The sequence below is a fragment of the Scatophagus argus genome, unplaced genomic scaffold (genome assembly GCF_020382885.2).
Source record: "Scatophagus argus isolate fScaArg1 unplaced genomic scaffold, fScaArg1.pri scaffold_37_ctg1, whole genome shotgun sequence".
In the NCBI taxonomy this organism is placed as follows: domain Eukaryota; kingdom Metazoa; phylum Chordata; class Actinopteri; family Scatophagidae; genus Scatophagus; species Scatophagus argus.
In genome coordinates this window covers 20,450-47,478 of record NW_025421237.1, presented here as the reverse complement: position 1 = coordinate 47,478, position 27,029 = coordinate 20,450, and the positions used below count along the sequence as shown (strand labels likewise).

The 27,029-nt window shown below is 44.2% G+C and overlaps 2 long non-coding RNA genes across 4 annotated transcripts; one reads left to right on the top strand and one right to left on the bottom strand.

Annotated features, from left to right (window-relative positions):
• Nucleotides 1-2,252: 2,252 nt before the first annotated feature.
• LOC124055972 lies at nucleotides 2,253-3,817 on the top strand. The gene is made up of 3 exons (XR_006842910.1): nucleotides 2,253-2,657; nucleotides 3,387-3,466; nucleotides 3,587-3,817. It is a non-coding gene; the product is annotated as an uncharacterized LOC124055972 (long non-coding RNA).
• Nucleotides 3,818-5,971: 2,154 nt separating this feature from the next.
• Nucleotides 5,972-15,623, bottom strand: LOC124055975. Of its 3 annotated transcripts, XR_006842918.1 has the most exons (12): nucleotides 15,363-15,623; nucleotides 15,203-15,266; nucleotides 8,796-8,945; nucleotides 8,457-8,690; nucleotides 8,238-8,379; nucleotides 7,873-7,989; nucleotides 7,270-7,326; nucleotides 7,120-7,176; nucleotides 6,973-7,032; nucleotides 6,709-6,741; nucleotides 6,454-6,580; nucleotides 5,972-6,385 (listed from the first exon to the last, which is right to left on the bottom strand). It is a non-coding gene; the product is annotated as an uncharacterized LOC124055975 (long non-coding RNA). The 3 variants fall into 3 exon arrangements; XR_006842919.1 differs by having other exon boundaries at nucleotides 5,972-6,580; nucleotides 8,796-8,941; XR_006842917.1 differs by having other exon boundaries at nucleotides 5,972-6,580; nucleotides 15,363-15,622.
• Nucleotides 15,624-27,029: the final 11,406 nt, after the last annotated feature.

The following is a 27,029-nucleotide window of genomic DNA, read 5'->3' as shown; positions in this document are numbered from 1 at the left end:
AGGTTTCCGCGGCTCAGCCAGCTTTCGTTGACACCGTGAGGTTTCCGCTGTCTGTTTTGAACAGTTTTGTCACGACACTGTTGTAATGCTCTGCACTTAAGACACCGCTGAATTCTATTATTTATCTATTTTATCCCCAATTACCCAGACATGTCACACATACACACAATATCACATTTATTCAATACTCACCAACTCTGGAACTTTTATCCTTTCAGCTTTTAAGGAGACGCCGCTCCTAGGGACTCTAACCCAATATTTGAAGAGACACTGCTCTTCTAACTCAGAATTCGGGGGTCCTCACCTCCCCGGGACTCTAACCCAGCTGCCTCCTTGGCTCCGTCCCCTCGTCAGAGGACGGTGGGGTCCGCCACGACCAAGGACAAGATCTACAATTGATCTTTTAACCTCTTTTTTCTTTTCTTTTTTTGTTCCAGTTCCTTACTTTGTTTTTCACTCATTCACACTTTATTTTTTTTTTTTTTTTATCCTCTGAATTTTCAACAGACTCTGAATTTTGGAAACTTCACACTTGCAGACACAGATTGCCTTCTTATTTGAGAGTATTCAATATGCAGAATTCGTTACAACAGGTTTCTGCTTTACCTTTGTTTTAGGTCGACCACAGCGCTGTGTCCTCGGTGTGCAGTTTGGTTTTAGGTCAGATCAAAAAACTCCTCACATCCCGGACGAGCCCCCAAATTGTTGAAGCCCACTTGCTTCCCCGAGTAGGTTGATGTGAGAGAGCTAAAACAGAGTCGTTGAATAGCCTTAAAACAGAGTTATTTATTTTAGAAACAAAGATCTTTGGAGATCCCACCTCAGAACACAAGTCTGCTTCAGCCAAACGCCAAGTGGGATCTGAAGCACTCAAGGAAGTACATCATTATATATACCTTAAGATAACACTGGTTGTTAGTCTCAACACCTTTACACTCACACAAGAGGGGAGGGGTGGTGTATCAGTGTCTTCTCCTGTCGGTCAGAGTGACTTGAGATATGGTGTCCTTCTCCTACTATGCATGATACCTCTATCTCCCTCAGAGTGTGCAGTCCTGAGGCAAACAACCAGTTCTACATGATTATAACATTATCAATTATACCATTAATAATGCATAAAACATATAGCATAAAACAGAATAAGGCATGTTAAACATTTTTTTAATCCACAGTGGCAGCTCACAAGAACAGAAGAACAGTGAAAAAAGCAAAAAGTGTGCAAAAACAGAAAAAATATAGAGGTAAAATAAGTTAACAGTTTACAAGGTACAGTAAACACAGTACAATATACAGCTATATACAAGTAAATGTCAACAAAATATGTACAAATTTAGCAAACAAGTTATTTACAACAATTTATCTTAAAATGCAGTAAATGCCTTTTTGTACAGCTATTTACAACACAATCAGGTGTCACAAAAAAAATACACCACGAGTTATTTGTGCCACTCTTAAAAGCAGTTCCTGTCCACCACAAGACAGAGGGGCAGATCACAGACCTGACAGGTCAACACCACCCATATTCTTGTTGTAGGCCATGATTGGTGTAGGACAGGGAATGTCTCTCACAGCCCAGTGTCCATCTCCATTCTTCACCCTTTTTGGCACTGTCTCTCCTGAAAATGCAGGATGGATGGTGGAGCACACAGACACCTCCTGTGTGTCCATCCATTTTACATAAACAAGTGGGCCCTCTCTGATCCATCTCACAGATCCTCTTTCACATTTTTTGGTGAGCGCATTTGCCCTCCCTCTGGGGCATCCTTTTCTGCTCTCACTGTAGGTGCCACATGCTCCAAACTTCATGCTGGCCAGGTCCATGAACAGTTTGGGACTTGTGTAAAAATTGTCCATGTAAATATGGTACCCAATGCCAAGACAGAATGGCTGTATAAGGTTCATGACAACATCATAAGACAGTCCATGCTCACTTGCAGTTATAGACTATGTGTAAATGTTGAATCTGATGGTGTAGCCAGTTTGACTCAGACAATACAAAAAGTTTCATCCCCATTTAGTTGGCTTGTCCTTCATGTCATGCCTGTTTTTGCCTTAGTTGCCACCATCCTTTCATCCACAGCCACCTCTCTTCTCGGGTGGTAATAAGCCTGGCAGGCACTCAGAATGTCATGATAAAGAGGCCTGACTCTAAACAGTTTGTCATGGCCTGGTGTTCCCTTCTTGCTGTTGTTTTCTAGATCCTCCTCAGGATCACTGAGGTGGATGTTCCAAAATAGCGAAACCTGTCCCTTGTCACCACTTTGGCTAGAAGAGGCACAGACAAAATGTGATTCTGTCTCCAGTAACCTTGGAGACTTGACAGCGACACCAACGACATGTAGATCAGAAGACAGAAAAACTTATGTAGATCCTCTGTCTCTATGTCAGTCCAATTGTACTTCTTCCCTATTTCCCAGTTTTTTACAGCACTTTTGTTGGTGTTACAGCAGCTTGTCCTAACTGTGTCAATGGCAAAAAAAACGACAGAAAAAGATATTTTGGACTTTGGGGGGAAAGTGTCTCCACCTGGACTCCTGGTGGTTCTTCATGGTTGAAACCTGCTTACAGATGGGGCAGTGTCAGCATCTTCCTTTGTCTTCCAAGGCCCAGAGAGGAGGCGTGGCTCTGCTGCCAGAGTCAGCGGACATCTGGACCTGGTGGGTGTGCCAAGCCGTCCCTTCCTCTGTGCAGACCTCCGAGTAGCACTCTGTGCGCACATCGGTGGCTCCTCGTTCTCTCTTTCCTCTTCCAAAACAAAAGAGGGATCATCTTCTTTGTCGTCAAAGTCTTCACTTTCTGGCTCAGGCTCTGGCTCCGCGTCTCACTCTGCACCTCCCAGCTCAAAGAAGAGCTGCGCTGCCTGCTCCACATTCAGTAGTCGCCTAAACTATACACTAAACACACTCACTACTCACTAACCATACACTCCAAACAATGTCAAAAATGTCATAAATCTCTCACATATCAAAACTCGCTATTGCTGCTGCTATTGCTATCACTATCTCTCATTAGCCGCCGTTTCTCCCACAGCTTTTCCTTAGCAACCAAATGGGTTGCCATACACATAATCTGAGTGGTTGAAATCATGCATTTTTCACCAATAGGAAAGAGGGTGTCATGTTTCCTTACAATGCGCTGCTGTTTAGAGGGTTAAAGAAACCTGATGTAACTAAGTTTCATAATGTGGAAAAGAAAATCTTGAGTGTTCTTGGTGTTGAGGACTAGAAATCAGTGATTTGCTTTACATTTCAGTGTGTTAGACTCAACCCGATGTATGTACTAGTGGTGAAAACTTCAGCAACAGGATGTTAGTGAGAGTAAAAAGCCAATTTCTGCATGTGTGCCTTCAATAATAAAAAAAGAAATAATCAACTTTTTATCTTTAGGAGCTGTGGTCCTGGATTGAACAACAGCTGAGGAATATAGATGCATTGAACTTTGTGTGAGCACCTGCAGTGGACCAAAGGTGAGTATTATATAGTACATGAATTGGCTATGGTTTATCTCACACCAAATTAGATGTGAAAGCTAAAATCAGAGATTTGACACATGCCCTAAATGTTGTTGTTTCATTTTTGTGCCACAGCCCAAAAGATTGCAGACTGGATCAGGACAACCAACTGCCACACCCTCGAGGACAAACAGAATTCATACTGTTTTTGATAAAGAAAACAATGTGTTTGTTGACAGTACTGTTGTTAATGTTCAAATAAAATGGAGACATTTCAAAGATGCTGGCTTGTGTAACAGTCAAAAAGATAAGACTGAGTCACAAAAGAGGACCGGGATATGCAACTGCCACACCCTCGAGGACAAACAGAATTCAGACTGGTTTTGATAAAGAAAACAATGTGTTTGTTTACAGTTCTGTGTTTTAATGTTCAAATAAAACAAAGACATTTCAAACATGTGGACTTATGTTTTTTAAGAGTAAATGGTAATACATTTTAGACAAACTTAGCAAGACTTTAAAACCTTTCTTGTAGAGTTAGGGTAACAGGTCAGGAAACAGCATTGAGATGTTGGGTGATTCCAAGTACAATATGGAGATGTTGGGTGTTATGAACCCAACATCTCAACACCCGTCTGTAAAGGCCCTTTTACTTGTACAAAGGGTCTCATACTGAGATGTTGGGTTTCATACTGAGATGTACTCAGTAAAAACCCCAACATCTCCTTACAAGCTTCTAAATGGGAAAGACCTGGTTGAGAGCAACATGATGGTGGTGACAAAGCAAGGTGAGGAGATCACTGAACTGCAACATCCAGTGACTGAACACAAGGCAATAATGACTGAGGCCAAAGACATCCAAGACAAAATTTGATTACAGAAAAGCCATGGCCAAATGCCACTGAAGTTGTATGTTGACAAAGGTTAGCCCTTCAACGAACACAAGGTGTAAATAGTCCCAAAACAAGTGAAGTAAATTTTATTTGAGCCAATTCACAGCAAATAGTATCTCAAGACACTTTACATATGGAGCAGGTCTAGACCATACTCTTTATACTATTATTTACAGAGACCCAAGTGACAGTGGTGAAGAAATACCTCTGTCATGCCTGTTTTTTTGGTTACACTTTGTTTTTTGATAGTCCACGTGCCATGTTCCATGTTTGTCTCCCATGTGTTTTTCATGTTTTAAGTTCAGGTTTCAGTCACGTCCTGGTTTTCTGTCCTTTTGTTTTTGAATCCATGTGTCACGTTTCTTGTGTTTCCATGTTTTATGTTTGAGTCTCATATGTTTTTCATGTTTTAAGTTCAGGTTTATGTCACGTTTTGGTTCTCTGTCTTTTGGTTTTTGAGTCCTTGTGTCATGGTCCATGTGTGTCTTGTTTCCATGTATTATGTTCAAGGTTTTTGTCATGTCCTGTTTTATTTTGAAAAGCTTCACTTCCCCTGTGTGTCCGGTTTTCTTGTAACTTTGCTTTTGGTTTTCCTGATTGCCTTCTCCCTCCTGATGTGTGTCACCTGTGTCTCGTTGTCATGTCTATTTAGTCCTTGTCTTCCCAGTCACCTTTGTCAGAGCGTCTGCGTTTACTCCATGTCATGCCAGGTTTCGTTTGCCATGCTTTTTGCCAGGAGTTTTTGCCACAGTTTATTGTTGTTCTTCTGCCATGGTGAGAGTGTGCCTTTCTGAGTTGGTTTTCTGTTATTATTAAATAAAGACTGTTGCTTGGACCTCTGCCTCGCCTGCCTGCCCTTAACGCTCTGCATCGGGGATCAGTCTTTTTCTTTGTCAGCAAAGCTCAGAAGTGACAACCTCCTTTTAATGCACAGAATTGTTGGCGCAGGTGGGTGAGAGGAGGATGTTAGCCAAGCTGACATCCATCATGGACAACACCTGTCACCCTCTGCATCAGACAGTGGAGGCTCTGAGCAGCTCCTTCAGCGGCAGACTGCTACACCCTCAGTGCAGGAAGGAGCTACCGCAGGTCTTTCTTTGCTTATCTTGTAAATTGTTAATTTATTTTACCTCTACATTCTTTTGTAACTGTTTTTGCACCCTCTTTGCTTTTTGCACTCCTCTTCTGTCCTTGTGAGCTGCCACAAGTGAATTTCCCCACTGCAGGATCAATAAAGTTCATCTTATCTTATCTTATCTTATAAAATCAGGCTCAGAATTGGCCACCATCTGCCTTAAGCAGTTTGGTATATATATATATAGAGAGAGAGATGACCATGAACATAACTCCTCAGGACTTCAGGAATTTTGGGGTCTCCAAAAGTCTCCTCTGAAAGCATTGAGGTCATTTGGAGTTTAACATTGCACTTTCTACAATCAAGGAACTTATAAGTAAAGTTTGAATGTTCCAGCCAGGACATACTGAGAAGATGGTTTTCACTGATCTTTTTAACACTTCAGGCAAAGGTCAGTCATTTCCTGTCTTGTTAGATGGACAAGTCATATGTCCTCAGTTTCAGCTATACCTCAGCCTTTCAACAGAAGTGACATCTCATTACACCCATTTTTATAGGTATAAGTCTTCTTGGCCTTCCTTCAGTCAAATATGCTGCAGAAGCTGGTACCTCATTGTACTTGAATTATGTTTTAATGTATGGAATAGTTTAGATCAGCAATTTAACAACAAAATAAGAAATAAGGAATAAACTTGTGTTTTGCATTGAATAGTTTTATTGAACACTGAACACTTGAAACACTTGGACAAAACTTCCAGTGTGTCCATACATTTCAGTAAATGTGTTTTCTGGCACTTTCTTAAACCAAATTGCTTCCCTCCCTACTCTCGGTGTCCCCCACTTTTCTTTCATCTTCCCTCCTCATCCCCTCTAAATCCTCCCTCCTCCTTGCTTGTTCTGCTTGTTCCTCTTCATCTATACTCCTGTCTGAAAACCTCTTCTGGCATGGTGTTTGCCCCATGGAACCTTTATTTAAAGGTTTATTTAAAATATGTCACTTTCTTCTTCTTCTTTCTTTTCTTATTTTAACTTACATAGGCTTCACTGATGAAACAATAACTGCTCAAGCTTGCTCTGCCTCTCGGTTGGGTCAGGAAAAGTTTTTTGTGGAGGACATTTTAAAATCGCTGCTGTACCTGGACTAACAAAGGCCTGCTGGATCTGAAAATAGCAGAAGAGAAGAAGCAAGAATACAGAAAATAAAAAAAATAATTGTTGCCCCCGTAGGTAGAAACTAGATCATCTAGTTTTGCAGTGAAATTTTTAAATTTGAATTGGAACACACTTACACCAGAGGGTACTTTTACTGCAACTTTGTCCTTCTGTGGGAAGAAGAAAGAACCCAGGTCAAAGAAATGTGTGTATATAGACACATGCATAAATAAACACACACACACACACACATATATATAACTATATCTATATATATATATATATATATATATATAAACAAAATAAGGCAACTGGGAAAGACCAAATTTCTACTAGCTCTATCAGTTACTGAACATATGTCCCCTAACTGATAGAGCTGGTGTACTGTTTAGCATACTTACTGTGGGTGTCATTAAAGTCACAAGATCAAGTGAAACAGCCACCTCAGCTGCACACAGCACCTGTTTTTAGAAAAGCGATACTTTTACACACTTTGCACAGAAAGATTCCCGTATGTGTTTTCAGTATTAAGTGATGACAAATCTTACTTCTTTTTGCAGCATGGGGCACTCTTTTTGGCCGTCCTCCTCAAAGAAGCTTTCTCTCTGTTTTTAGAAAAGATTGCTATGTTTCAGATATTGAGATGAAATGATTCCATTGCATTATATGTTGAAGCATTACAATGGATGATGACCCACCTCTCTTCGCAGGATGGGGCACTCGTTTTGGCTGTCGTCCTCAGAGGAGCTTTTTCTCTGTTTATAGAAAAGAAGAAGTTGCTATAAACATGAATTGAAAGTTTTCAGCATGTTCAGAGCATTACAGTGGATGACGACACAACTCTTTGTAGAATGGGGTACATGTGTGTCTGTTTTGAGAAAGATATATATTCCTAAATTTCATGAAATATTCCATTATAATATCTTAAACTTCTATATCTTAACTATCTAAAACTTAAAAGAACCTTGTATGTATTCAAGTACTTTTTACTGCATATTTATTGTGTGTATATATTATATTTTTTACTTTTTTTTTTTCTTTTAAAAAGAATATGTCGGTAATTCCTGCTATGCTTGAGCCACTGTACCAAAATTTCGTTTGTGATGAAAATCCAAATGACAAATAAAGAAAGTCTAAGTCTCTAAGTCTAAGTCTCTAAGTCATGTATGGAATAACTAAAATTAACAGCTCACCTTGTCCTCTTCAGACGAGCTCACTCACTGTTATCAGGAAGCGGTAGAGTAAGGGAGATTAATAAAAAATTTGTCTTGTGTGAAAGCTCACAATATTAAAACACTCACTTGTCTTTGTTGGCTTGAAGGCACGGGTTCCTTTTTGCGCAGGTCATAAGATCTTTCTAATTCTTGCTCCTTCTCTTCTTCTGCCTCGTGGTCTTCCTCTTCTTCCTTCTCCTCCACCTAATTATAGGTAAGTAAGTACATTAGTACATTATGCTGATTTTGGATCTGATACTGTGATTTTGTTTTTATCTCTGTTAAAGCTCCCAAAACATGCTCTTGTGAATGATAGATAACTAGATAGATACTTGGCTGTGTTGAATGAGCAGGAATGGAACAAAAAACCTTCCCTTAATTGTTGTGGCCACCCTTACTGTGTAAGATATAATATTGTACATGATTGTATGTCAGCAGAGGCCTTGTTTCACCTGCTCCTCTTGGCCAGAAGTCTCTATCTCGTTCTGTTGGAACCTTTTTCGCCACCTTTGGCCCCTTTTTTCAGAGCATAGGTTGAAATGGCCAGAACTGTCAGTGCTCTGCTCTGAAGAATATCCTCCGTCGGATCATCCGCTGTGGAAAATAAACCAGTTGAACATTTGTGCTAAAAACAGATTAGAACTTGTCTTACATAAGTGCTGTAGGATCACCTCAACATGTTGAAAGTGGGTGCAGACCCCAAATTCATCGACTTCCAAGCAGCTTGAAAGAGCTCTGGCAGCTTGAGCAGGACCCCCCCCATTGGTGTTGTGAAAAAAGGTCTCTGCAGACACTCCTTCAACTTGACCTCTTAGCTGGTTGTATCGCTGCATCCAGGCATACTCGTGACGGTGGAGGGGAACAGCCGCTTGTCCGTGATAGCGTTGGGTCTTGTGCTGTTCCACCTATCGTACCAAAGGACATAGTAGTCACAGACCAACTGATTAAACAATGTATATCACAATGTGACCTGCATCACTTTGTCATTTTATAATCCTCTTTGTACTTACACAGATGATGCGAGCACCATCTTTGTCTTTTTCTGCCTCTCTCACCTCTTCTGTGGTCATATTTATGACAACCCCCTTTCGGTGCCCAGTTATTGCGATGATAAACCCACCCAGGAGTCCAAAAAAAACCCCTCAGTGCCTCCTTGCTGTCTGGGGGAAGGAGGAATGGGGAATAGTGCGCATGCGTCGATACGTGTGCAGCCTGTTACAGACACTCCCGATCTTTCTCACTGTTTTTTACTATTTTATTATTTCTTCGCGACTCCTTTTACTTTCTTTTACTCTGGACTACACTGTTTTTCTACCTACCACACACCAGGAAAGTTGTGTGTCTTTTTGGTGTTTTGTTCGTCGCTGAACTACACTTTTCGGAGCGGCGATGAAACTCCTCGCTGCCCGCATTGTTTACACTCGGGATCAGCTGATGGACCTGAAGCCGGCCACCGCTCCAGGGAAAACACCGAGAGTAATCCCTGCTGAATGCTGGATTAAAACGCACAGGGGATGCAGGGGAAATAAAAAGTTACGGAGGAAGAGGGAAGCTTTGAAACAGCGGAGGCTTATGACTAGAAAGTTTAAGCCGTGTCTCCCCTCTATCGTCATGGGAAATGTGAGGTCACTCGGGAATAAGATGGACGAACTGACGGCACTGTCGCAGAGTCAGAGGGAATACCGGGAGTGCAGTTTGATGTGCTTTACGGAGACATGGCTGCACCAGGACATACCCGACGACAATGTGACGGTAACGGGCTTCCATACGGTTCGTGCGGACAGAGACTGCGCTACCAGCGGTAAGCACAAAGGGGGGGGGGCTTGCCGTGCTCGTTAACAACCGGTGGTGTAATCCAGCTCACATCACGGTGAAGGAGCGCATCTGCAGCCCGGATGTGGAACTGTGTGCCGTTGGACTACGTCCATATTACCTGCCCAGGGAGTTTTCACATGTTGTCATGGTAACTGTTTATGTTCCCCCCTCTGCAAACCCCAGCAGGACATGTGACACTATTCACTCTGCAATAGCCCGGATACAGACTCAGCACCCGAGTGCATTCATTGCAATCTCGGGTGATTTCAACCATACTAACCTGGACAAAACACTCCCCACTTTCACTCAGTTTGTGAACTGTCCTACCAGAGAGGGAAGAACAATTGATCTGCTGTATGCTAATGCAAAGGATTGTTACAGCTCGTCCCCCCTCCCCCCACTAGGCAGGTCAGATCACAACCTGATCCACCTCTCCCCCTGCTATGTGCCTCTCGTAAAGCGTCTGCCCACAACTTCAAGGACTGTGAGGAGATGGACAGACGAGGCCAATGAGACACTCCAGGGCTGTTTTGAGGTGACAGACTGGCAGGCACTCTGTGAGCCCCACGGCCAGGACATTGATGGGCTCACTGAGCACAACCTGATCCACCTCTCCCCCTGCTATGTGCCTCTCGTAAAGCGTCTGCCCACAACTTCAAGGACTGTGAGGAGATGGACAGACGAGGCCAATGAGACACTCCAGGGCTGTTTTGAGGTGACAGACTGGCAGGCACTCTGTGAGCCCCACGGCCAGGACATTGATGGGCTCACTGAGTGCATCACTGCCTACATAAACTTCTGTGTGGACACCATTGTCCCAACCACAACTGTAAAGTGTTACCCCAACAACAAGCCGTGGGTAACCAAGGACATCAAAGCCATCCTCAATGACAAGAAGAGGGCTTTCAGAGCAGGCAATAGGGAGGAGGTGAGAGCTATTCAGCGCACCCTGAGAATAAAGATCAGGGAGGCAAAGGAGAGGTACCGGAGGAAGCTGGAGTGGAAACTCCAGCAGAACAACATGAGGGAGGTGTGGAGTGGCATGAGGACCATCACAGGTTACGGGCCAAACAGCGGAGGAGTTGATGGCGGTGTGGAACGGGCGAATGAGCTGAATCAGTTTTTTAACAGATTCGACACAGGGACCCCAATTCACACTTCAAACGACTCCTCAGCAGTACGGCTGCAGCAACCAGCCACTCCAGCCTCTCTCCCTCCACCCACATTCCATCTGGATGGCCTCGCTCACACCTCGTCCCCAGAAGCCTGGGTGGACCACTCTCACCTGGGTACCACAAGCACTCCTCCCCCACCCATCACCCCAACGATGACCTTCACAGCTGACCAGGTGAGAAGACAGCTGCAGAGACTCCATGCAGGCAAAGCTGCAGGCCCAGATACTGAAGAGGACAAGGTGAGCTGATACTCCATCATGTCTTCAACCTGAGTCTGAGTCTCCAGAGGGTCCCCGTGGTGTGGAAGACGTCATGCCTCGTTCCTGTCCCGAAGACGCCGCGTCCCAGCGACCCCAAGGACTACAGGCCTGTGGCCCTGACGTCACACATCATGAAGACCCTGGAAAGACTCGTCCTGGAGCAGCTCAGGCCCATGGTCCAACCGCTTCAGGATCCCCTTCAGTTCGCCTACCAGCCCCGCCTTGGAGTGGACGATGCCATCATCTACCTGCTGAACAGAGTCTACACTCACCTGAGACAAGCCGGCAAGCACTGTGAGAATCATGTTCTTCGATTTCTTGAGTGCGTTTGACACCATCAGGCCGGCTCTGCTGGCTGAGAAGCTGACAGCGATGCAGGTGGATGCCCCACTGGTGTCCTGGATCGCAGACTATCTGACGGGCAGACCGCAGTACGTACGCCTGAAGTGCTGCCTGTCAGATGAAGTGATCAGCAACACAGGGGCTCCACAGGGGACTGTCCTCTCTCCCTTCCTCTTCACAATCTACACCACAGACTTTACGCACTGCACAGAGTCCTGCCATCTTCAGAAATTTTCTGATGACTCTGCAGTGGTTGGGTGTATTACTGGGGGGGATGAGAGAGAGTACAGGACGGTAGTGGACAACTTTGTCACATGGAGCGGGAAAAAACACCTACAGCTCAATGTGACAAAGACCAAAGAACTGGTGGTGGACCTGAGGAGGACTAAGGCTCCAGTGACCCCTATCAACATCAAAGGGGACACTGTGGAGGTGGTGGAGGAGTACAAATACCTGGGGGTGTACTTAGACCACAAGCTGGACTGGTGCAAGAACGTGGACATGGTCTACAGAAAGGGCCAGAGTCGCCTCTACTTTCTGAGGCGGCTGAGGTCCTTCAACATCTGCAGGACGATGCTGAGGATGTTCTATGAGTCGGTGGTGTCCAGTGCCATCACATATGCCGTTGCCTGCTGGGGCAGCTGCCTGAGGGTGAGGGACACCAACAGACTCAATAGAATCATCAAGAAGGCCAGCCATGTTGTGGGAGAGGAACTGGACTCTCTGACAGTGGTGTCTGAGAGGAGGATGTTGTCCAAAATAAGAACTATACTGGACTTTCCCTCTCACCCTCTCCACAATGTGCTGATCGGCTACAGGAGCTCGTTCAGCAACAGACTCTGACTCCCATGATGCACCACAGAGCGACACAGGAAATCATTCCTGCCTGTCGCCATCAAACTGTTAAACTCAGCACTGTGACGGACACACTCATTGTATATATACAATGTACATATTGGCTTTTTACATATGTACATACCTGTATTTTAAAATTTCTTAAAAATTTGAATACAGTTTTTTGTAAATACCTGTACTTTGAGATTTTAGTTTTGTTTATCCTATCTTTATTAAGTTTATCCTATTTTTTATACTCTGCACTTTTCTCCTTTCTTGGTCGGGAATACTGCATGTGCAATGTCTGTAAAAACAAGAATTTCCCTCCAGGGATAAATAAAGGAATTCTGATCTGATCTGATCTGATCTGAATGGGGGAGAGAGAGAGAGAGAGAGAGAGAGAGAGAGAGAGAGACAGACAGACAAAGAGAGAGAGAGAGAGAGAGAGGGAGGGGATGGAGCATGAGAGAAGGAGCACACAAGCAGAGATGCATAGCAGCAGTAATAACACTAGAAGTATTGGAACTGTAGATAATGATAATTTCAATGAAGTATGGTGATTATGATAGTAATTTTAGTAACAATAATAATGGTAGCTGCTGCAGCAGAGTAGCAATAGAATTAAAATAGATTATGACTAAATAGGAGTAATTGCAGTAAGTTTTGAGCAGGACCGCAGCAGGAGGTCCGACCACGATCCATGAGAACCTGCGAGAAGGGAAAGCACAAGGACTCCAGGGAAGAGGTTGAGTTAGTGATATGTGTTAATGGGACATAAATGTGTGCAGAAGGAGAGGGAGAGGAAGAAAGAGCTCAGTGCATCATGGGAGATCTCCGGCAGTCTAAGCCTATAGCAGCATAACTAGGGGCTGGCCTAGCCAATGTAGAGAAGCCAGTACAGGAGAAATATGATCTCTCATGCTGGTTGTTGTGGATTCAAGGATTCAAGGAGCTTTATTGTCATTTCACACATGTAGAAACATGAGGTGGAACGAAATTAGTTTCCCTAGTCCCGGTATAAGCCCAATAACCAATACTAACTACTATAAACATAAAACAGCACTATATAAATATAAGAATTACCAGAATAAAAAAAAATATATATGTCTGGGATGACAATAATATTTACGGTGGTATTGTGCAAATGGCAGAGTAGTGCAAATGAAAAGAGTAGTGCAAAGTTCTTGTGCAAGATGGCTGCACTTGGATGAATATATAAGTGAATGTAGCTGATGAGGGTCAATAGGAGAAAAGCAGTCAAGATGATTATCTGTTTCTACTGTTGTTTCTAAGGCACCAGTGTTTGATGTTATATCAGTACCAGCTGAGGTCAATAGGTGTTGAATTTTGTCTCTAATGTTTAAAATCTTGTTGTTACAAAAGGTTATAAAGTCACTGCTGCTGAGGATCACAGGGATACAAGGCTCGATAGCACTATGGCTCTCTGTCAGCCTGGCTACAGTGCTGAAGAGAAACCTGGGATTATGCTTGTTATCCTCAATTAATTTCGAGTAATAGGCTGCTCTGGCAGTCTGTAGGGCCTACTTATATGATCTAAGACTGTCTTGACTGAGACTGAGCGAGATTCAATAGGTTTGGAGGAATGCCATTTCCTTTTAAGTTTTTGTTCGCATTTGCGAACCTCTGTATTATAACCAGGGTGCAAGTCTATTTTGCTTTATGCATTTCTTTTTTAACGGGGCAACAGAGTCTATCGTTGTCCTTAATGAGTTTGCAGCACTGTCCACAAAATGGTCCATTTGAGAGGGATTGCTGTAATGTTCACTAGTATCTGGACATGATACTGAAGTTTATGACAATAGAACTGCTTCTTTAAATTTAGCCACAGCACTAACACACACGTATCTAGTGTAGGAGTTTTTTCTTGGTGGTATGAAGTCAAATAGTACAAACTCAAAAGTTATTAAACAATGGTCAGATAGAAGAAAATTTGGTTCAAAGACTATTAAATGTTCTACTTCAATGCCATATGTCAGAACAAGGTCAAGAGTGTGACTGAAGCAGTGAGTGGGTTTATGTACACACTGACAGAAGCCGATTGAATCTAATAGGGAGATAAATGCTGTGCAAAGGCTATCATTACTATCGTCCACGTCGATGTTGAATCGCCCATGATAATTACTTTATTAGGTTTAAGGACGAGACTCGATAGGAACTCTGAAAATTCCAGTAAAAATTCAGAGTATGGGACAGGAGCGCAGTAAGTCAAGTCAACTTTATTTGTATAGCCCAGTTTTAAAGCAGTTTGTCTCAAAGGGCTTAACATAACATCAGCAACATCCTCTGCCCTTCGGCCCTCACATCGACTAAGGAAAAACTCCCAGAAAAACCTTTAACAGGAAAAAATGGAAGAAACCTCAGGGTGAGCAACAGAGGAGGGATCCCTCACCCAGGACGGGCAGACGTGCAATGGATGTTGTACAGGCAGGAAAGCAATTGACAACATGAGAAATGACATTACTAAAAAGATAAGTAAAACAAAATCTCAACTGTTTAGTTTCACTTTTTGCTACCACCTCAATATGATTTCAACATTTCACAAGTTATAAGAAAATTATAGTTATGACTACAAAGTACACTACAAAGGAGCGCGGTACACTACAAAACACACAACACACTGACCACAGAGTGTTTAAAATGGAGGACATTTACATCCACATACCGATCCATATGTGAAAGTCCAGTTTGTACACATAGGTTCCTAAAGTAAAACTCTGCAGGGTTCCATTTGACGTAGATCTGTGGGTATGGCCCCGCGAAACAAGTGTTGCCGCTCCGGATACACAAACATTACCAAACCACTGTAGTCTTACAAAGAAAGTGGATGCAAATCTCATCAGACGAAATGCAAATAAAGCCCATTTTCTACAGATCAGTCCAGTAATGCAAAGATCTGTAGTGCTTAGATAGGATTACATTGCACACATACGCATTACAGATAAAGCTTTTGTAGTGAGAATTCATACATACCGAGTGCAGCACTGATCTTTTTTGGTGCCCTCTCTATGAAAGCAGCATGTTTGTTTGAGTCGATCTTAAATTTTTCACAATACAGTCCTTCATGCAGTTTTTGGGCTTTTAGTAAAGTGATGGCAATAAATACATTTGGAGTCCTCTGTGTTGAACTTACCAGACTTAGATCTGCGCACATTCAGTCGGTGGCCAACAATCTCACGGCTAACATCTCTGATACGTGCCCTTATTTCAACCAAGAGGGCATTGATGCTCCTGGTTGAGAGTCGCACTTGTTGTGGTGCCATGTTAAGGACGTATTTCAGAAAGGCCACAACATCTGTCAGGTAGCTTCTCTGCGTTGTGGGTTTGAACCCTTGTTGTTGCAGGTGAGCTAAAAATCTTTAAAGAATAGATTAGTTTAGATTAGTATCTTAAAAATAAAGATCAGTTAATTTCCTATACATTGGCACTGACAATCCATGTAAAAAAAATCTAATACTTACTCTCGAACTATCCCATGGTTTTGTAGGAAAAGGAGGCTGATAGCTGGGACTTCACCATCTGCCATGAATTCGAGGAAAGGGGTCACGAGTGGCTCTCTGTTTGGCATTTTCTCGAATTTTTGTTCTACATGGCCTTGAAAAGCTAGGACCAGTTTCACTGACAGGACAAGTCAAAAATTAATAAATGGATTAATGAATGAATTATTGATCATGACAAATTAAATACTTTTAAAGAACCGGTAACAAATATATGAATAGCCATCTTACATTGTTGTGCACTATACACCCGTGTCAACCCACTGTGTCCCACATCTGTTGAACTTCTTATAAATCACAATATGAATTACCCAATTTTGCATTACATCTGTGAATACAAATACTTTGACAGGACATATTTACCATGTGGTGCCTTGCTGGGCAAAAAGTGCTTACGCCGACCATACTTGGCTACCTGAAATAAAACACAGGCATATTCATCAATTTCTTGAGCATAACTGGCATAATTCTTCACACTCATCATTTCCATAGGAGGAATAAAACACTCACAGAACGACTGGCTGAAGAATGCAGCTGTTTGAGCTGATGGTTCCTCTCAAGCTCGCATTCCAGTAGCTGCTTCACGACCTGTAGCTCTGTATAGAGAACCTGGCAGCTACGGCACCCAGGTGCAGGTGATCTAACTGGTTGTTGGTTGCTGGTCCTTGTTTTTTCCTCACTGAGGGCTGCAATGGAGATGATGTACGTAATGATGTCTCAGCTGTGGCTGACACTATGGAGGACACTGTTGTGGAGTCAGGGAGAGACTTGCTAGTGGAGGAGTTTGAAAGTTGTATATCTGGACTGGTCTTGCTGTGGAGACCTTCCTTGGGAGAAAGGGGGGGCGGGGAAGAGAAGGAGACTGGGGATCAAGGATGACCTGGTCAAGCAGATCCTCATAGAGAGGAAGAAGCTGTATATCTGGACTGCCCTGGTCAAGGAGAGGAGATGGAGGCTTGGAATCTGGGCGGTCCATGTCAAGGACACACACACTGGGAGGAGGAGGAGGAGGTGGAGGCTGTACATCTGTGTTATCCTGGATGTGGAGAACCTCATTGGGAGAAGCAGGAGGCGGAGGATGCTGTGGATCTGGGATGTCCTGAACGTGGAGAGCCTCATCGGGAGAAGCAGGAGGCGGAGGATGCTGTGGATCTGGGCTGGCCTGAACGTGGAGAGCCTCATCGGGAGAAACAGCAGGCGGAGGATGCTGTGGATCTGGGCTGGCCTGAACGTGGAGAGCCTCATCGGGAGAAGCAGGAGGTGGAGGAGGCTGTGGATCTGGGCTGGCCTGGACGTGGAGAGCCTCATCGGGAGAAGCAGCAGACGAAGGAGGCTGTGGGTCTGGGCTGGCCTGGACGTGGAGAGCCTCATCGGGAGACACAGCAGGTGGAGGATGCTGTGGAGGAAGGAGAGTGAAGGATCAGGACCTCTCAGGACCTGCGTTGGGTAACATATTGCGTATTACGTCACTTCCTGTTCTTGCACTACTTATTCTCTTGCTAGCGTTTGGCATTCGGTGGCATTGGTGTACTTCAATTGACATATTTTGTGTTAGCTTTTTCTGTGGTTGGCTCTTACAAATAAGTACACAAGCACTTTAGGAAAAGTTTATTAACCGCACGATCATCCAGATTCTTTCCTTTCCCGATACCCATTCTGTCTGTCGTTCAGCTCAGATTAGCTTAGTGCTAACATGGTTTCTTCCACTCACTCTCCCTCTGCCTCTCCCTCTCCCATCTTCTGTAAGGTGTGTGAAATGTTTAGTTATTCCTCTGCCTCCTTTAGTGAGAGTGAGATGTGTAGAAAGTGTAGCTTATTCATAGCCTTGGAGGCGAGGCTAACTGAGTTAGAGGCCCGGCTTCGTACTGTAGATTTTCAATTCAATTCAATTCAGTTTATTTATATAGCGCCAATTCACAACAAAAGTTATCTCATGACACTTTCCAATTAGAGCAGGTCTAGACCAAACTCTTTAATTAAATTGTAAAATAGAGAGAGCCCAACATTCCCCCTTGAGCAAGCACTTGGCGACAGTGGCGAGGAAAAACTGCCTTTTAGAAGGCAGAAACCTCGGAGCAGACCCCGGCTCAAGATGGGCGGCCATCTGCCTTGACCGGTTGGTTTGAGAGAGAGAGAGAGAGAGAGAGAGAGAGAGAGAGCAGGAGAGCGACAGAGAGAGCAAGGGAGAGAGGCAATAGATCATAGTCCATTAGTCCCGACAGCTAGCCAGCAGCAGTTAGCCTGTGCGGACCGGCCTACTTTAGCTACTTTAGCTGATGTCAGCCGCCCCCCGGCAGCCCCCGAGCAGCCGGGAAGTCAGGGAGGTTGGGTGGTGGTTCGAAAGAAGCGTAGTCCAAAACAAAGGCCCGTGGTTCAGCACCAACCGCTTCATGTGTCTAACCGCTTTTCCCCACTCAGTGACACACCCGCTGAGAAACCGACCCTGGTTATTGGCGATTCCGTTTTGCGATATGTGAAGGCGACACCAGCGACCATAGTCAAATGCATCCCGGGGGCCAGAGCGGGCAACAAAGAGGGCAATTTAAAGCTGCTGGCGAGAGATAAGAGTAAATATGGTAAGATTATAATTCACGTCAGCGCTAATGACACTCGGCTACGCCAGTCGGAGGTCACCAAAGTAAATATTGAGTCGGTGTGTAATTTAGCAAAAACCATGTCGGACTCCGTAGTGTTCTCTGGTCCCCTCCCGAATCTGACCAGTGATGACATGTTTAGCCGCATGTCATCGCTCGTGTCCAGAAAACAACGTGGCCTTTATAGATAACTGGGAGAATTTCTGGGGAAAACCTGGCCTCATTAGCAGAGACGGCATTCATCCCACTTGGGGTGGTGCGGCTCTTATTTCTACCAATATGGCCAAGTTTATTAGACAACCAACGCCCTGACAACCCAGGGTCGAGGCCAGGAAGCATAGTCGCTGTCTTACACACTTCTCTGCTGCTTCTGTAGGACTGCCGCCCTCCGTTAAAATTAGAATAAATAAAAATATAAATGCACACAGTAATACTAAGTTTAACAATCCCATAGAAATAGTGTCAGTGCCTCGTCCTCCCATAGTCCAACCAGCACAAAATTTAAGAAGTGTTAATCATAATAACCTCATAAAAATACAAACTAGCAAATATTTAGAGCCAAAAAATAGGACAATCAGATGTGGATTATTAAATATATGATCCCTCCACTCTAAATCCCTCCTAGTCAGTGATCTAATTATTGATCATCAGTCCGATATATTCTGTCTCACTGAGACTTGGTTACGGAATGAAGAGTATGTTTAAATGTTTAAATGAATCAACTCCATCTGGTTATATTAACTATCATATTCCTCGAGGCACAGGCCGAGGAGGAGGAGTTCCTGTCAAGTCAAGTCAAGTCAACTTTATTTGTATAGCCCATTTTTACAAGCAGTTTGTCTCAAAGGGCTTAACATAACATCAGCAACATCCTCTGCCCTTCGACCCTCACATCGACTAAGGAAAAACTCCCAGAAAAACCTTTAACAGGAAAAAATGGAAGAAACCTCAGGGTGAGCAACAGAGGAGGGATCCCTCACCCAGGACGGGCAGACGTGCAATGGATGTTGTACAGGCAGGAAAGCAATTAACAACATGAGAAATGACATTACTAAAAAGATAAGCAAAACAAAATCTCAACTGTTTAGTTTCACTTTTGCTACCACCTCAATATGATTTTAACATTTCACAAGTTATAAGAAAATTATAGTAATGAAAATTATAATGAACTGCTGTAACATTCATGTATTCTTTTTTTTTTTTTTTTTTTTTATGTGATGTTGAGAATCACTATCCTATCAGTTCGATTTCGGCCCGTAGGGAGAACCACCCCGCCCATAGTCGGTACATAGAGGAATGACAGGCAGATGTCAACAATACACATTGGGTTGGTCATAGAGCCGGCTACAGTTCAACTTGAAGATCTGGATGGAGAGATACCTGCAGAAAGATACAGAGAGAGAGAGAGAGAAAGGGAGGGAGAGACACAAGACTACGAGGAGAACTGGACACACAGTTAGTGACAGAAAATAATGAACTGCATGTTAATCTGACGAGGGGAGAGGATAGAAGAGGAAAAGGAGGAGGGGAAACTGCTTGGTGGATCATGTTTCTGTCCCCCGGCAGCGTAGGCCTATAGCAGCTTAGCTATGATAGAGATTTAAAGATTAACAGTTAGTCAGACCTATTCTACCTGTGGCTATATATCATGAGGTGAGTGAGAGTTTTCAGACTTCTTATCTAGTTTAGTACTCAGTACAGATAAAGTCATTATAGCAGGTGACTTTAACATTCATATGGATGTTGACTCTGACAGTCTTAAGACAGCCTTTAGTTCACTCTTAGATTCAACAGGTTTCCTTCAGATAGTGAATGAACCAACACACTGCCACAATCACACACTCGATCTAGTTCTCACCTACGGCCTAGAAACTAAGAACCTGTTAGTTGTCCCTCAAAACCCTCTCCTTTCAGACCATTCACTTGTAATTTTTGAACTAACTCTAACAGACTTTATAGCACACAACAAAAAGGTCTACTATACCAGATGCCTCTCTGAAGATAGTGTAGACAGATTTAGGGATGCAATCCTAAATCCACAGCTCCCCTCAGCACCATGTACCAGTACAACAGAGCATACTGATTTAAATTCTTTTGTTAATAACGCTGCAGCCACATTGCACACAGTTTTAGATATGGTTGCTCCCCTGAAAAAGAAGATTCAAGAGTCTTTATTGTCATTATGCAAGCATAATGAAATTTTGTGCAGATTCTCAGCTTAAAAACACACTTATAAATAGTCAGAGAAAATTAAAATTGCACACTTAAGAAAAAAATATAAAAATATAAAATACAAAATGAGGTAGATAAAAAAAGTGCACTTAGTGCCAGACTATGTGTATGCTGAGTGTGTGTATGCAGATAGACGGGGGAGGGTGTATGTGTGAAGTCCTGTATGGGGGTGGGACGTGAGTGTTTCACTGTAGGGGGGTTATTGCTTTAACAGCTCTGGGGAAGAAGCTGTCCCTGAGTCTGTTGGTGCTGGTTTTAATGTTCCTGTACCGCTTTCCTGATGGAAGCGGTACAAACAGTTCGTTGCCCGGGTGGGTGGGGTCTGTGGCAATGCGTCTTGCCTTCTTCTGGACTCGGGCAGTGTAAACTGAGTCCAGATCTGGTAGACTGCAGCCCACAATCCCCTGTGCTGTCCTCACCACCCGAGCTAAGTCCTTTCTGTCATGTGCTGTGCAACTGCCATACCACACAGTCACACTGAGACACAGGATGCTTTCGATTGTGGCTCTGTAAAAGTTCATGAGCAGCTGAGTAGACAGTCCAGTCTGTTTCAACTTCCTGAGAAAGAAAAGCCGTTGTTGGGCCTTTTTCACCAGGTGTGAGGTGTTCACTGACCAGGAGAGGTCAGAGGAAATGTGGACGCCCAGGAATTTAATGCTGTCCACCCGCTCAACCGCCTCCCCGAGTATACAGACAGGAGCGTGATCGATCTTCCTGGACCTCCTGTAGTCCACTATGACCTCCTTGGTTTTGCTGATGTTCAGGATGAGGTTGTTCCTGGAACACCACTGTGTCAAGTTCTGGACTTCATCTCTGTAGTGGGTCTCATCATTGTTGGATATGAGACCCACCACAGTGGTGTTGTCCGCGAACTTAACGACCATGTTTGTGGGGTGGATAGCAGAGCAGTCGTGTGTAGAGGATGAATAAGGCAGGGCTGAGTACACAACCCTGCGGCGTGCCAGTGTTGAGGATCAGTGGGGCTGATGTAGACTCCCCTATCCTCACCACCTGGGGCCTGTTGGTGAGGAAGTCCCTGATCCAGGAGCAGAGTGAGTCTGACAAACCCAGGTTGTGGAGCTTCAGGGCCAGCATATCCGGGGAACGGTGTTAAAAGCCGAGCTGAAGTCCACAAATAGCATCCTAACATAGGTGTTAGGATGCTGCAGGTGAGTCAGGGCCGTGTGAAGTGCTAGCGAGACGGCATCCTCCGTAGAACGGTTCTCCCTGTAGGCGAACTGCAGACTGTCCAGGCCAACGGGGACGGCGTCCTTGATGTATCTCAGGAGGATCCTCTCGAAGCACTTCATAATAACCGGGGTCAGAGTGACAGGTCGGTAGTCGTTGAGGCAGGTGATGGTTGATTTCTTGGGCACGGGCACAATGATGGAGGACTTCAGGCACACAGGGACCGTGGACAGCTGTATGGACGGGTTGAAGATGTCCAGGAAGACTTCTGCCAGTTGGTCAGCGCATGACTTCAGTGTGCGCCCTGACACCTTATCTGGACCTGCAGCCTTGTTGACATTGATCCTCCTCAAAGCAGAGGTCACTTGGTGCAGCTGCAGGACGAGAGGCTGCTGCTGCACCTCTGGCTGAGGAAGGTCAGCAGTTCTTCTGCTGCTCGGAGAGCCGAAGCATGCGAAGAAGCTGTTCAAGGTGTCAGGTAGGGTCGGGACATGGCTGACCTGCTGGTCATTCCGCTTATAGTCTGTGATGGTCCTGATGCCTTTCCACATGTTACGTGGATCGTTGTTGTTGAAGTGCTCCTCAATGCGCTGCTTGTGCCTGTGTTTAGCCACCTGGATGCCCTTTTTCAGTTCTTTCCGGGCCCTGCTGTAAGCCAGCCTATCTCCTGACATATAGGCTGCATCCCGGGCTTTTAACAGGGGCCACACTGTGCCGTCCACCCATGGTTTTTGATTAGGAAAATCTGTGATTGTCTTTGTGGGTAGGACAGCATCAGTGCAGAAGTGAACATAGGACAACACAGCTGACGTGTATTCCTCCAGGTCAGCGTCTGCTTTGAACACTCCCCAGTCTGTGTGCTCAAAGCAGTCCTGTAGGGCTGAGGAAGCCTCCGCAGTCCATACCTGGATGGTTCTGGTGGTGGGTTTGGTCCTGCAAATCAGAGGTCTGGAGGCAGGGATCAGCTCCACGGAGATGTGATCTGACATGCCCAAGTGAGGAGCTGCTACAGCCTTGTATGCCCCTGGGATGTTACAGCATCTGATCCAGTATGTTGCAGTCTCTGGTCGGAAAGTTTATGAATTTGTGGAATTTGGGGAGAACAGCCTTTAATTCCACATGGTTAAAGTCCCCAGCCACGATCAGAGTCGCCTCTGGATTAGCGTCCATTTGGCTGCTAATCAGGCAGTATAGCTCCTCTAGCACTAGCTTAGCTGCAGTCCCGTCGGCACGTAACAGCGAGCGCCCCACTAGCTCCACCGCTGCGTCGGGGATGTTTTTATCCAGCCAGGTCTCGGTGAAGGTCCCCACACAGCTGTCCGTCTTACGTGAGACGATCCTCATTCGAATCTCGTCCAGTTTGTTGACGAGTGACCTGACGTTGGCGAGGAGGAGACTGGGCAGAGCCGGTCTGTGTGGGTTAGCATGTAGCCTAGCACACAGCCCGCTCCGCTTACTCCGCTTTTGTTTACGTTGTCTCCTCCGTCTCCGAGGCCACAGAGGGGAGATGGCAAGAGCCTCTGTGGTCCGCTGCAGCTCTGGTGGGATAAAATCCAGCTTTGGGGGTGCAAACAGTCTGTAATTTTTCCCCAATTCCCACAATTCAGCCCTCCGTACTGAATTAAGGCTTTGACTGGTGAAAACAGTAGTTACAAATCATAGGAGGCTAGCTTCATGGTATAATTCAAATATACAAACACTGAAACAAACATCAAGACGGATGGAGAGGAAGTGGTACTCCTCCAAATCAGCTGAATCCCAGAGGGCCTGGAAAGACAGTCTATTGGCATACAAAAAGGCCCTTCGTGAAGCGAGAACTGCCTATTATTCAACATTAATAGAGCAAAACAAGAACAACCCACGTTTTCTCTTTAACACTGTAGCTAGGCTGACAAAGAGTCACAGCTCTGTTGAGCCTTGTATTCCTGCAGCTCTTAGTAGTGAAGACTTCATGAGTTTCTTCACCAATAAAATCAATAACATTAGAGAAAAAATCAATAAAGATCTCCCCAGAACAGCCGATATAGTGCCATCTCTAGAAATCTCTTTTAATCCTACTCCATCTCTGGCCCATAGACCTCCCCGAGCTGACCTCCAGCATTAACAAATCTAACCCAACTACATGTCTCTTAGACCCCATCCCAACTAAGCTCCTCAAGGACGTCTTTCCCTTGACTGGCGTTTCCTTCTTAGATCAGATCAACTTATCTTTAACAACAGGTTATGTACCACAGGCGTTTAAAACCGCTGTCATTAGACCTTTGCTTAAAAAACCTTCACTTGACCCAGACATCTTAGCAAACTATAGGCCGATATCCAACCTCCCGTTTTTATCTAAAATTCTTGAAAGAGTGGTTGCAAATCAGTTAATTGATCACCTACACAGGAACAGTCTCTTTGAAATGTTTCAGTCTGGTTTCAGAGCCTATCACAGCACAGAAACAGCACTGGTTAAAGTCACAAATGACCTCCTCATTGCATCGGACCGCGGGCTTGTCTCCATACTCGTTTTGCTGGATCTCAGTGCTGCTTTCGACACAGTAGACCACAACATTTTATTACACAGATTAGAACGTGAGACTAGGATCACAGGGACTGCGCTACGCTGGTTCAAATCATATTTAACAGATAGATTTCACTTTGTTCACGTTAATGATGTTTCCTCTTCATATATAAGGGTTAACCTCGGTGTTCCACAAGGTTCAATGCTTGGGCCGATCCTGTTCACCTTATACATGCTCCCTCTAGGAAATATTATTCAGAAACATGGCATAAACTTTCATTGTTATGCTGATGACACTCAGCTGTGCTTATCCTTAAAGCCTGAAGAAACAGAGCCATTAGCCAGACTCCAGGCATGTCTTAAAGACATAAAGGACTGGATGACCTCCAATTTTTTATCAGACAAAACTGAGATCATTGTTCTAGGTCCCAAACATCTTAGAACTAGAATAGCTGAAAATACTGTCTCTCTGGACGGCATTACTTTGGCCCCCAGTACGACTGCGAGGAACCTCGGCATTATCTTCGATCAGGACGTGTCATTTATCCATCACATTAAACAGACCTCTAAGATCGCCTTCTTTCACCTCCGTAATATTGCTAAGATTAGGAGCGTCCTCTCGCAGAGTGATGCTGAAAAACTTGTCCATGCTTTCGTTACTTCTAGGCTGGACTACTGCAACTCACTATTGTCAGGATGTCCAAATTACTCTATTAATAGCCTGCAGCTGATCCAGAATGCAGCAGCTAGAGTTTTAACAGGAATCGGTAAAAGGGATCACATCTCCTCCATCTTAGCTTCTCTTCACTGGCTTCCGGTAAAATTCACAATAGACTTTAAAATTCTCCGACTTACATATAAGGCCCTAAATGGACTAGCCCCATCATACCTGCAAGATCTAATAGTCCCATATATTCCCAATAGAACACTCAGATCACAGAGCGCAGGTTTACTTGCAGTTCCCAGAATTCATAAAAGTAGAACAGGAGGACGAGCCTTTAGCTATCAGGCACCCCTGCTGTGGAACCAGTTGCCAATCTGGGTTCGACAGGCAGACACCACCTCCACTTTTAAGACTAAACTTAAAACCTTTCTGTTTAGTAAAGCATATAGTTAGCCTCAAATAAAGTGTGTAGGGTTGGTAGGCATAGTTACACTCACCTCATGATATATAGCCACAGGTAGAATAGGCCTGACTAAGTGTTAATCTTTAAATCTCTATCATATCTATGCTGCTATAGGCCTATGCTGCCGGGGGACACAAACATGATCCACCAAGCAGTTCCCCCTCCTCCGTTTCCTCTTCTATCCTCTCCCCTCGTCAGATTAACATACAGTTCATTATTTTATGTCACTAACTGTGTGTCCAGTTCTCCTCGTAGTTTTGTGTCTCTCCCTCCCTTTCTCTCTCTCTCTCTCTCACTCTCTGTATCTTTCTGCAGGTATCTCTCCATCCAGATCTTCATGTTGAACTCTATGACCAACCCAGTGTCTACTGTTGACATCTGCCTGTCATTCATTCTTTTGTGCACCGACTATCGGCGGGGTGGTTCTCCCTGCGGGCCGAAATTGAACTGAATAGAATTGATAGGATAGTGATTTTCAACAGCACATAAAACATACATGAATGATACAGCAGTTCATTCTAATTTCATTATTATAATTTCAGTCTTGTGAAATGCTAAAATGTGGAGACCCTCACTGGGAGAAGCAGCAGGTGGTGGAGGCTGTGGATCTGGGCTGGCATGGAGCAAGTTCCCTCGCGATGAACCGGTCCTTTGCCTTCTCCATGTACAGTTTTACCATAGGTTGCCGAAAATGTACAATATTGCTTTAAGTTAAATTTTTTCTTCAAATGACAGCCGCAGGGCTGTGTATCAGGGTTCTCCATTCCAGTATCACCAGTATGTTATTTGCTATCAGTCACATGTATATTTCACATTTTGTCTCCAAAGTGCTGTTTACACTACCATAAAGCATGAACATGGCAATTTGCTATACATCACAAAAAAAAAAATCTACCTTCAGTTGATGGACTGTCATCAGGTGCTTATCAAGCCTATTGATGTATTTGGATTTACAGAGCCTGACTGGGCAATCCAGATTTGCTCTGAAGCTGTGGAAATGCAAAAATAAAAAAGAAAAACATTGGTGCATAAAATGCATAGAGTCAGTAAATATATAAAACAAATGAAAACTCCTAAGCGTTAGATGAAATACTGTCGGTGAGCAAGTCTGCTCAAAAGGAGCAGTTCTGTCTTATTGACAACCTGCTCTGTCCCTTTCAGGTGCTGGACAATGCCTGCATACATATGTCCACAAATTGGACATTTATGTCCTTGTCAGCCTCGTTTCTGTTTCTTCTTTCCCTTGGCCTCATCGCTTTGTCGCTCTGGCTCAAGCTGTAAATAAAAATACATTTTTAGAACACAGAACAAAATACCTAAATAAAATAGGAGAGTACACAATGTATTTAAAGTCATTACCTTTGCAATGAAGCAAGTCATCCATCCATCCATTTTCTATACCGCTTATCCGTCAGGGTCGTGGGGGGGCTGGAGCCTATCCCAGCTGACTACGGGCGAGAGGCGGGGTACACCCTGGACTGGTCGCCAGTCAATCGCAGGGCCAACACACAAAGACAAACAACCACACACTCTCACACTCACACCTAGGGGCAATTTAGAGTAGTGAAGCAAGTCATTATTTAAGATTTACATTTTTAGATTGCTTATAGTTTACTCAAACATTTCAAGTCCTTACCACACATAAGCTTCAAATTTTAA